The following is a 12,322-nucleotide window of genomic DNA, read 5'->3' on the forward strand; positions in this document are numbered from 1 at the left end:
CCATAGTGTTTTAAGGAAATTAAATATGGTTCAAAGACTACATCTATTTGGTATAACTAAACATTTCTCTTCATCATTCAAAATTATCCATTTCTCTTTTGAAGCTCTTGCCTCAACAGAGTTGGGACAAGCCACCTCTCAGTGTTTTATTTTTCCCCTCAATTAAATTACTTTCTAAGTAAGTCACCATTTAATCCTTCAAAACTGCAGCTTCTGTTGGAACCTTGTAATCTTTCTTCTGATCGCTTTCTGCATCCACGATCTTTGCCATTCAATCGATCAACATGTATTTTTGAACCTATGATATGTGCCCAGTTCACTGTTAGCAACAACATAGAAGAAAAGACGTATTAGAAAGGTCCATGACCTCATGGATTACACATTATAGTCGGGGAGGCAAGAGCAATATATTACAAATAATGAGAGAAAAACATAAGGCAGCATATATTAATGTATATGTTAACATATATTAACATATATTTCCATACAACATAGAAAGCTTAATTGTGTAGTTCAGGAGGTATGCGAACAAAATTGCCCATTAAAATATACTTATAGAAAGCCAGGTGGTGTTTCAGGCTCCTTTACCGGACATGATTCCAGGTCACTTCATTCTGTCTCCCACATGTACCTTGTGTGACTTTACAGTAACAAAATGGAAATTACTCATCATACACACAAAGCTTTCTCATTATTGTGTAAACTGTCCATACTTCAAAATTCAGCTTCTTTCTGTGATGAAAAATACATGTCTAAATATTCTTTTCTTCCATGGTTTGGTAAAGTAGATCCCGTGGGACAAAACAATTGTTGGCCAGGTTTAATGACACAAGGCAATCACTGGCCACAAAGGGTTCTTCTCAGACAGAAGCTGTGTCCTATCAATATTCAGTAAATCCTTGAAAAAGCCACCAGGCAGCTCTTTATCTGTCATTGTCGGCTATTCTTTGATGAAACCACTATCTTGGAAAATGCATCTGCCTTCCTTGGGAGATTGTTAAGCACTGTAGAGTGAACAAACCTGCAATTTCTGGGCATTGTGGCTTTGCTCTGAATAGCAACCAATGTCGAAAGGTGTGTGTACCATCTCTGTTCAGCCTCCCAAATAAGAAGGTTATATAACCAATTTCAAAGCCAGTTTTTGTTCACTGGATAAAAATTCACTATATCTAACATATGACCTAATGGATGCCCCTTATTTTTCAGTTTTTCAATAAAACTGCAAAAAAAATAATAAAAATGATTCTAGTTAGGCAAGATGATAATGAAGTTTTAACTCAAGCTTCATTTTAGATCAACTGATTGCAATATTCTGGATTATGAAATGGTGGTTTGGTGGTCCCTGGGACTGAGGACTGAAGTTATTCTTCAGTGCTCTAATAGACATTTAAAAAATATTATCCTTTTCATCCACTCTAAAGCTTTTGGGGGTTCCCTCCTGCTAGCCTCCAGGGTCATTGGGCTAAACTATAGTAACGGTGTCTATGGCTCCCCCAATGTTGTAATTTTGTGGATTCATGTTTCCACTATGAACTTAATTATCAAAGTCTTATAAAAAGGAACAAGTAAGTAGTCCTTTCCCATCTCCCCCAACCACACCTTTATTTCATTTTAACCAGTCATAGGATCTGATATATTAAAAGAGTTAGAACTATTGCTTCAAAACCTAGATGGAAACATGACTTGTGTCTCTTGCATAATATGTATTTAGATGGCAATGTCAGATCCAGGAAACAGTATTGGCTTAAACACTTTGCTGAGAATTGCACAAGAAGGGAATGCAGGCTGCCTTTCTACCAGGAGCCACAAACTCAAATAACAATGACAGACACTCACAAAGCACTTGCTATGTGCCAGGAACTCCTCCTAGGACTTTGGATGTAGTGAATTCAATCCACCTTCATGCACATTTATGAGGTGGGTATCATTGCTATCATCATATCAGAGATGGAAAAATTAAAGCAAAGAGAATATTAAGGAATTTCCCCAAGTTTGCACCACTAGTAAATGATGGCAGAGGGATTTGCAGCCAAGTCCTGTTGCACTGGAGTCAACTTTATTAAGTACTACTCAGCTCTGAGACTCCAGCTCTCTATGGCCAACGTAAGGTCATAGAAATGAGCAAAGTGGAAAATCCCAGCTTACTGTTGCCATGTAGGAACATGAATGTGGTGTGATATCTTCCCAAATTGCAAAATAAACCTGAAACCTGGTTTGTTTATGCTAAGTCTCTTGCTTTTAAAATGTTGAGTGTTGATTTTTAAATGTTTTGGAAAACACAACACACTTCTGAAAACCATGAGTTTGGAACCTCCCCTTTAAACACATAGTGTGGCCCATTGGAGTACAACATAAATGGCTTGAAAAGCTATTCATTTATTTAATTTCAGAATTGCTGAACTGAGGCCCACATAGCTCATCTTGGCCAATGTCCCATCCCAAATCCAAATTTCCTGAGTTTATCAGCTCATTTCATTGCCTAACCACTAAAATTGTTAGAAAAATCTTCTTTCTATCGTATCAAAACAGTCCTTTTGGTGTTTGATTTCAGTGATCTTAGTTTTGCCCTCTGGAGAAACACCGCTAACACATACCTTTCTTCTACAAAATACTCTTAGATTTTTCAAGGCAGCTAACATAATTTCTTCATCTTCTGTTTCAAATTCCACAATCACAGATCCTTCAATAATTTCTGTGTCATGGTTTCAAAACTTTAGTCTTTAAATAAAGGCAAACAATAACCTTTATGAAGCATCTATTATATGCTGTTCTGATGCTGTCCAAACTCTTTTTTTTAAATTCACAATTTCCATCACAAAAATATTTGGAGTATATATTGCCATATATATGTTACTTTATACATATATAATGTACATAGGTAACTTTATTTGTATACATATAACATATTTGTTACTCTATAAATTTTATAGGTGTAACTATTATTTGCTAATATCTTAATGCACATTCATTTCAGAGTTTCTCAATCTTGGAACTATTGATATTCTGGGTCAGAGAATTTTTTGCTGGAGGGGACTCTCCTATACATGGTAAGGGGGGATAGCAGCAGCATCCCTGGCCTCTACCCACTAGATGTCAATGGCATCTTTCAGTTTTGACAATCTAAAATGTCTCCAGACGTTCCAAATGTCCCCTTAGCAGCAAAGTCGCTCCCCGTTAAGAACTATTGATTTAGGGCAAAGTTTCTCATTCAGTGTTATAGATATAAGTCCATAATTCAGATATTCTTCTGACAATTCTGAACTTGTTGGCCAGCTGCTTGCAGATTTATTTAGGTCATGATTGCTTTTATCTTTTAAGATAGCTAATAAGGAGTTTGTGGTGGGGACAGAAGTACACACCCTTCCATTTTGTTTTGGTTTCTTTGTCTACCATTTCAAGGTCTACTTTTGATCTGGCGCCTCTTTCAGAGCGTTTTCTCACATTACTTCCCAAACCCATTTACCTGAGCCTATTTAAACTGAAGTACATCACAGCCTACTGAAAGGATGTGAGAGTATGGCCACCGGGTTGAAACCCATGCTCTAACTCCATGGATGGTACACAGTATGTGTCCACCTAATTTCTGGTCCCAGGGAGCATACCAGTGGCAATCTGTAGAGTAAATATCACTTACGTTTAATGAATTTCTTGCTCTACCTAGAATGTGAATATTAATAGAAGCTCTAAGATTTTACCTTGACCTCAAAGTATTATTTTGCCTCCTTGGAATGCACTGATCCCACTTTGGACACAGTTATAGAACTTTCAAGGACATTATCGTATTTATCTCAGATTGGAAATATCCCACTAAAATAAAGAACCAAAACTAGAACACAAAGTCCTTCTAATTAGTGCTGAGATCAGGAGGACCTCTACCCCCTGTTTTGACACTCCAACCTCCTATTTTGGTGTTTGGGTGGCTCAATGACAAATCAGTTCACACTCTGCTTACAGGTAATTAGAGCCTCTTAGCTTATTTTTGTCCAGTTATAAAACACCCTTAAACTTTAAGCCAGAAGTTATATCATCAGAATCCTTCTCTAGTTTAAGATCTTTTCAAAACTGTGTTTATGGTTGCATTGGATTTCTGTTCCTTTTGCCGGCCTCGTGCTTATGGCCCTTCCTGCTGGTTATAGGGCCCTCCTCCCCTCTCTGCTCACGTGTTGGACTCCAGAGGATCCACATAGCCCAGGCTGGACTAATTTGTTGTTCTTGCTTCTTGGAATATGAGTCTTGAAAGGGCCCAAAGATGAAAACTATTGTAGGTTACACATCACTGAGCTGCACACTGATTAGACTGCCCATTCTTTCCTGTTGCTCAGATCCCCAGAGTTTCCTTGACCCCGTCCTTTCTGAGGCCCATTATTCCATGTCCTTTTTGATTTTGTAAATTGCATCAAAGCTAGAGTTAGCATCTTTTGCTTAAGGAAACTGGTGGATATAAGCTTTAAATAAATTAGCTCTCTCCCCGTTTTGTGAGTTTTGTGCTATCTCAAAACATATCTTATAAATCTTCACCCAAGATATATTGCTGGATCAGGATTCGTATGCCCATATTTGACTCTTTAGATTTTTATATTCTGACTATAAATAAAGAAAATTTTTAAACAATTATAAAAGCTCACATTTATTGAGTATTTTATGTAAAGCACTATGTTATGATTTTTTAAATACACTTTATTTGGCAATAATTTTAGATTTATAGAAAAGTGGCAAAAATAGTACAAAGGGTTTTATATACCCTTCACTGATTCCCTCTAATGTTAACATCTTATATAACCGTGAGTTTGCAAAACTAAGAAAATAACGTTGGCACATTGCTATTGACTAGACTACAGTCTTTATTTGGAATTCACCAGTTTTCTCACCAACATCCTCTCTCTGTTCCAGGATCCAAACCAGCTTCCACATTGCATTTAGAAGTGCTTTATTTTTGCTGGCTCATTTCATTCTCACAGTTACCTATAAGATGGGCATCATCATTTTCCCCATTTTACAGGTGAGGAAGCAGACACAGAGAAGTTAAGTGATTGGTTAAATCACACAGTAAGTGACAAAACTATGATCTGAACCCAGTAAACTGTTATCAGAGCCTTTATTCTTAACCCTTATGCTGTGCTGCAGCTTACAAAAAAGAAAAAAGAAAAGGTACATGGCATTTCTTGCTATCTTGCCCTAAATTTAGCTTTTTAGCTTTTTAATGGATTTAGTTTGTGTGCTTTGTTCTTCATGGACTTCTGCCAGTCCTTGGGGTTACTGAAGCCCTTCAGTATGTGCATAAACCATCTCTTGAATAATTCCTTTTTCAGTTCTGCAGAGATTAGTGTCAAAACTCAGAATCGACATGTGTTGAAAATCAAATTATTTGCCCATCTACATTTTTCGGGAGCAGAGCTTTTCAAACCTTAATGTGTATGCGGGTTACAGGATATTTGGTTAAAATGCAGATTCCGTAGGTCACAGATGAAGCCTGTGAATCTGTATTTCCATCCGATCCCAGGGGCTGTTCATGCTGCTGGTCTGCAGAGGACACTTCTGGTAGTGAAGCCCTAAACCTCTTCTTCTCCACCTTTCCCCAGATTGGCCATGTTTCTCTTGCCATGCGGTACTCTGTCTGGGCTCAGAGGACAGAGCAGTTTCTGGCTGTCAGAGCCTTTTTATCTGATTCAGATACCAATTTTATTTAAATACAGTTTGTTAGGTCCTTAACATTTGGATTCTTTTTTACTTATAGGAATTATTGATGCAAAGCATCTGTCATTACTTCTGTTATTTTGTTGTTTGTCATTGGTTAATGATCCTCTTAATGGTCTTCCCCAGTCTTCATTATCCAAATCCATCCAAAGGCTTTATTTATTTATTTATTTTTTGCGGTACGCGGGCCTCTCACTGTTGTGGCCTCTGCCGTTGCGGAGCACAGGCTCCGGACGCGCAGGCTCAGCAGCCATGGCTCACGGGCCCAGCCGCTATGCGCCATGTGGGATCTTCCCGGACCGGGGCACGAACCCGTGTCCCCTGCATCGGCAGGCGGACCCCCAACCACTGCGCCACCAGGGAAGCCCCATCCAAAGGCTTTTTAATTGTTATGAGCATTTCTACAAGGCTTCATTTACTCTAAAACATTAACTTCCTTGCCACTATCCTTGCTGAGCTGTCACTCATTTTTTATAAATTTGTTTTAAGCCACATATTCTGCCTTCCAACTTTTGTGTGTGGTGTCTTAAAATCCGAATAGGTCAAAAGTTTCTCATACGGCCACATTGATCACACTTTTTACATCCCCTTCCTCTCCAGATTCCTCCAGATTTCTCCATCATTGAAAATATTTGCAGTTGTAGTAATGTCGTGTTCTTTTCTGTTCCTTTGTTCCTGGTTTGCTTATTTTAAGAATTTCCATTCCCCATGACTTTACAATCTCTAGCCAATTGAGACATATATTTTATATATTTTCTTGGAATCTTTTGAAATCTGCTTGTATAAAAGTCTGGGTCTGAATCTGATATACTCATAATATTATTTGATAATTAACAACTCTTAAGATGAGGTCACCTCTTTCTTCTAAGTTTCCTATTATTCACTTCCCCCCCGCCCCACATGTCCTTCCTCATAGGTTAGAATTAAATCCAGACTAGCAGTTCTCACCACCGTTTCCTTTACTTTCTGGAAGATTAAAGTGCCAGCTCTTCCTCTGGGCTAAGCGTTTGCATACTTTAGATTTTTTTTTTTTTTTAATGGAAGAAATGAAAAATCGCAGGCCATGCTCTGCAGAGCTGACCCGAACATGGATGGAAACAAGCAAACGTGCTGCAAAAGCACTCTCGCTTGTAAGGTTGGGCTAAAGGGGACAGTTTCAGTGCTCCAGGTGGGTAAGATTCTCAGCAAAAAAGACTGCACCTCTGGGACAGTCATGTTGTCACCTTTCATAGTGGCAGAGTCTGCTGCTGTGTAATCTGTCACAATTACACTGTTCTATTAACAGTTGTTCAGATCGAACTGCCAACAGGATTTTGGGGTCCAAGAATATGTTGTTTGTAAATAAACAACCCTGAGGCTGGAGCTTTCTGGAAAGTACTGGGTTTTGAATCAAGAGGATAATGTGAAAAGAAGTGACAGGTGCATGATTTAGGGGGAGTAACTAATGTCATCAACTTGTTTCCCTCCTGCTAAACATATCAACTGCAAATGGATCTAGTGCAGGGGACTGTGGGTGAGCAGATGCCCTGATCCTGGCAGCACCTAGTAACTCTGTTGTCTAGCTGGAGAAGAGATGTCTAGCTAGAGGAAAAAGGCAACCGGAGAGAGAATTATCAGTCACAGGGAGATTCATGCATTGGTTGTACTCTTTGGTTTTCTCCTAACTACTCAAGTGTTGTTGATCAATGGCCATGCTTGTAACACTGCAGTGAGGAGTAAGAATATGCTGGGTTTATAGGGAGATACAGAAGTGAAGAAAGCAATGTGTCAAAGGGAAGGAGGTGGGAGCGAGAAGCAGTCCCCGAACGCACTCTCTATGTGCTGTGGAAAGATAGCTAGAAGACTTGACCAACCCGTGTCCTGCATCCTTTTAAATAGCCTCCCCCTCGCATCCTCCACCCATGAAGTTAAGCCAAGTCTCTTCCTCTGCCCATTTTCATCACCATTCCTATCCAGCACTTTAGCCATAAATACTTACATAACCTAATTTCTTTCCATTGCACGCAGAAACTTATCCTAAAGCATACTCAGACTTCTGCTGTTGATTTCTCCTGTATGTGTGTATGTGTATGTCAATCTCACAGCTTTTAAAAAATTAGCTGCAAATATACTGACCTAATTATGGGTCTAATTACAGACTATTTATGGTTATCTCATGGTGCATTAAAATTACCCCCAAACATTGTGGTTTAGAGCAACAGTTATTTATTTTCTCATGAGTCTAGGTGTCAGAAACTCAGGTAGTTCCTCTGCTTCCCGTTGTCTCAGCCAAGGGCATTCATGCATCCGCTTTCAGCTGGAGGCTGAGCCAAGTGGCCAGTCCAAAAAGGCTTCACTTGCAAGTCTATTTTTTGTGTTTCTGCACATGGCTTCCCTTTCTGGCTTCTCTTTCTGGCTTCTCTCTCTCTATTAGGCTACATGGGTTCTTCACTGCATGAAGACCTCAGAGTAGTTGAACTCTGTTCTAGCTTTTCACTGCTATGCAACAAGACCATAATTTATAACTATTTCTCATCGCAGGGGTCTCTTGTAAGGTTGCCATCAAATAACAGATGCGGTGTGGTTATCCTAAGGTTTGACTGAGCTGGATGCCCAAAAGCTCAGGCCCATGACTGGCAGCTGGTGCTCACAGCTCAGCTGTAATTGTCAACTGGAGTGCGTATACGTGGCCTATCTGTGGGATGTTAGTTTCGCACATCATGAGAGCTTGGTTCTCAGAGGGAGAATCCCAAGAGTGAGAGTTCCAAGAGGCCCAGACAAAAGGTTGTTAAGCTTTTCATGACAGTTATAGAGCATCGCTTTGGCCACTTCCTATTGGTCAAGAGCAAGTTACAGAGCCAGTCCCGATTCTAGCAAAGGGAACTCCACACAGACATGAATATTGGAAGGGATGGTCCACCGCATCAAGGGATACCTTTGGTGACTGACACCACAGACTTCTTACATGGTGAGTCGCTTTCAAGAAGCAGCATTCTAAGAAGAGCAAAAATAGAAGCTGCAGATTTCTTAAGGCCTGGTCTCCAAGTTACACGATATGACTTCTGCTGCATTCTACTGTATAGTCAGGTCGCCCATATTCAAGGTGGGTGGAGACATAACCCCACCAGCCCATGGGAGGAGTGGCAAATATTCAGTCACCCATGCTCTGCTAAAACAATTAGGTATAGATTGAGAAAAGTCATGGAAATATTTCAGGCATTCTCAGACTAGCTCTTTACTTGAAATAAAAATTGATATATGATAAAATGTATAATCTTTGTCTAAAAAACACAAATATTGACTTACACCTCTGGGCTTTCCTCATCAAAATTCTATGGTCACTAGAAATTTTCTGAATTGGGGAATTTAATGACAGTGTCATACTTTATGGATAAGTATAATGTTTTTGCTTAGTTAACTTTAAGTGAATTTTTCCAAGTTTTGATTTTGAGGGGTTTGGGGCCTAAATAAAGACAAAATCAAAAGAAAAAAAGACAAAATCATTATCTTTGCTAACGGACCCATGATATTGATCAAATGCCTCAATTCATTATGTTTACAGTAAAAATCCTAGAAATAAAGTGAACATGGCAATGAAACAGTAGTTGTGAACTGACCTCTGTCCTTAGAAATATAAGATGCTGGTTTTGATTATTTTTCTTCAAAGATTTTTTTTTGTATTCACACTATTTAATAAGACTCTGTTTAATACTTCTAAATTAAATTAAAATGTCCCCTCTAACATAAAATCTCCTAGAACCTGAAAACTCTATTCCTATTAAAGATGTTTTAGAGATGTCTCCTCTCTCCATACATACCCAAAATATGCCCCTAAGCATATTTTTTGAAACAGGGATGGAATGGAGACCTGGAATCAGATGATAAGTAGTCTTAAAGTAACATTAATTCAACACAACTTATTAAATATTAACCGAGGGCTATTGTGTTAGGAGTTAGAAATAAGATCAAATAAACATCCTCCTCTATTTTATTATGATTTAACTTTTTTTTATCTTTGATGTTTTAAGAGATCTGTAATATACATCAGCATAAAGTATGAAACATGTAGCTTTCACTGCTTATTTGAAATGCTATCATTATTATGGGCTAAATGATTATAAATACATGTCACTTATTCTGGGCTTCATGATTTTATTCCCTTAATCTCTTTCTTTCACTCTTCCAATTACCTTAGCTTTAAAATATGGCTCAGTTTGGACTTTTTGTTGTTGTTTTAACATGTAGAAGAGAGAATGACACTATGGTGATTAAAATTTGGGGTCAGAGGTCAACCTGTCTCAGTTTGAATCTAAGCTGTATCACTTATTGTGTGACTGATACTTTATACCAGCTACTTAACCTCCTCTAATGTCAGTTTAATAATCTACAAAATAATAATGATAATATTTACAGCATAGAATTTAATAAAAATGTGTTTGCATTAGTTAAGGAATGATATATGCTGTAAAAACTTAACCCAAAACTTCCATGGCTTAATAGAGTCAAAGGTTATTTCTCGTTCTTATGAAGTCCAGTGGGTATTCTGTTTGGGCTGGTAACTTTCTTTCTTTTTAATTTTTATTGGAGTATAGTTGGTTTACAATGTTGTGTTACTTTCCACTGTACAGCAAAGTGAATCAGTTATACATATACATATATCCACTCTTTTTTAGATTATTTTCTCATATAGGTCACTACAGAGTATTGAGTAGAGTTCCCTGTGCTATACAGCAGGTCCTTATTAGTGCTATATTTTATATATAGTAGTGTGTATATGTTAATCCTAATCTCCCAATTTATCCCTCCTCCTCCTTTACCACCTGGTTGGGCTAGTAACTTTTTACAGGGTTATTCAGGCTTTTCTCTTCAAGGGAAGAGGAAAGGGCACAGATGATCTTGTGTGGGAGACAAACACATGATCCTGCAGTAATGTTTATCACTTCCATTCACCTATCATTGACTAGAATGTGGTCCAATGGTCCCACCTAACTACACAGAAACCTGGGAATTGTAGTCTAGATGAGGGCCCAGGAGGTAGAGGAAAAGGATTTAGTGAGCTACTAAACCTGCCTCTGCAAGAATACATAAAATCCCTATCATAATGTCTGACATAAAAGTACTTAATAAATATTAATCATTATGGTTATTAGTGTAGACATTCGATATAGCCCATCCCTCAGTCCTAGACCATTAAATGGATGAGAATAATAAACTGTCGCGAGTACTATAATGTGAAAGAAGAACCTGCTAAGGGAACCCACGGCCAAGTCCAAAGAGTGTCAGAAACGGTCACATTCTGATGGAAATGAAACTGAGAAGGACCCTGCAGGTCTTTCCCAGGGACAGACCTCCCCACTCTCCCCTATGTCCCTTGCCTCTTGTTTGTAGAAAAACTTTAGCCTCCTAGGCTTTCCCTGAGTTCCAAAGAGCAAATTTTTTCAGAGAAGTGAAAAAATGCAGAAACAAAGGAAAGCAGTAAAGCAACAAAGTCAAGGACCTTAGTTCCTCCTCAAGGGCTATAGATACTAGCCATATCCTTGAGTTTTGCAGATGCTAAAACCCCCGCCAGGTGTAAGAAGCTAACTGCATGATGACTATGAGCATGTAGCACCCAGGCCAGATGGTACCCAAGGACTGATAATGCTGACCCCTGTGACCTCACCTGGTTAACTTACCACCCACCAATCAGAAAATTGTGCACCAGCTGATCATGTACCCCATGACCCACTCCCTCACTTTGTCTTTAAAAAACCCTTCCCTAAAAGCCATCAGGGAGTTCAGGTATTTTGAGTATGAGCTGCCCATTCTCCTTGCTTGGCATCCTGTGATAAATTCTGTATTTCCCTACACCACAACCTGTTGTCGATAGATTGGCTTTGCTGAGCATCAAGTGAATGGACCTAAGCTTGGTTCAGTAACAGAAGTATCAAACACATACCAGAAGGATAAATAAAATTTAACCTGTTAAAAAGAAGGGGAAGAGAATTTCAGGCTGTGTGACCAAAGGTCTAAAAAGGAGAGAGAACGTGATGAACCTGAAGAATTTAGGTAAGTTAGACATGGCTCTGGTAGAGCGTGGAAGTAGAGGGTTGGATAAAGAGACTTGAGAGAAAGAAAGGACCCAGTTATAAGGGTTTCTCAAAACATGTACAATTGTTTTGACTTTATCCTGAAATCAATGAGATGTCATTTGAGACTAGAGGGGAGAAGGGGCTTTAATGGGGAACAGACGAAGACAACATGAAATAAGTTATGAGATGGAAAGTGGGTTCCATTAGATAGTATTTTAAGAGTCACAACTGACAAATCATAGAAAAACGTTGTGGGTTCTTGGGCATATGGTATGGTCAAAATGATAACTGTTTGATGGTGATAACTGAAGTGATTATCTTGGCTTTAAAATGGATGAGAAGGAGCAAAACTAAGAACATTAACTAAGAAGTTGTTGAAATTGTCCAAGCATGTTGTTTTGAATGCCTGGACTATGATAATAAAAGACAAATGGAGAGGCAAGAAAGAAAAGACCGTTTCAAATAATAATAATAATTACAAGACCAAATCCTTCATTCAAAATTATGATGTCAAAATGTGTAATTAAAATCTCAATCTGAAGAAGAAAATCAACTGTATATTTTATAATCAATTTCTC

The sequence above is a fragment of the Monodon monoceros genome, unplaced genomic scaffold, assembly GCF_005190385.1.
Source record: "Monodon monoceros isolate NGI ecotype Baffin Bay Population unplaced genomic scaffold, NGI_Narwhal_1 Super_Scaffold_16, whole genome shotgun sequence".
NCBI classification, from domain to species: Eukaryota; Metazoa; Chordata; class Mammalia; order Artiodactyla; family Monodontidae; genus Monodon; species Monodon monoceros.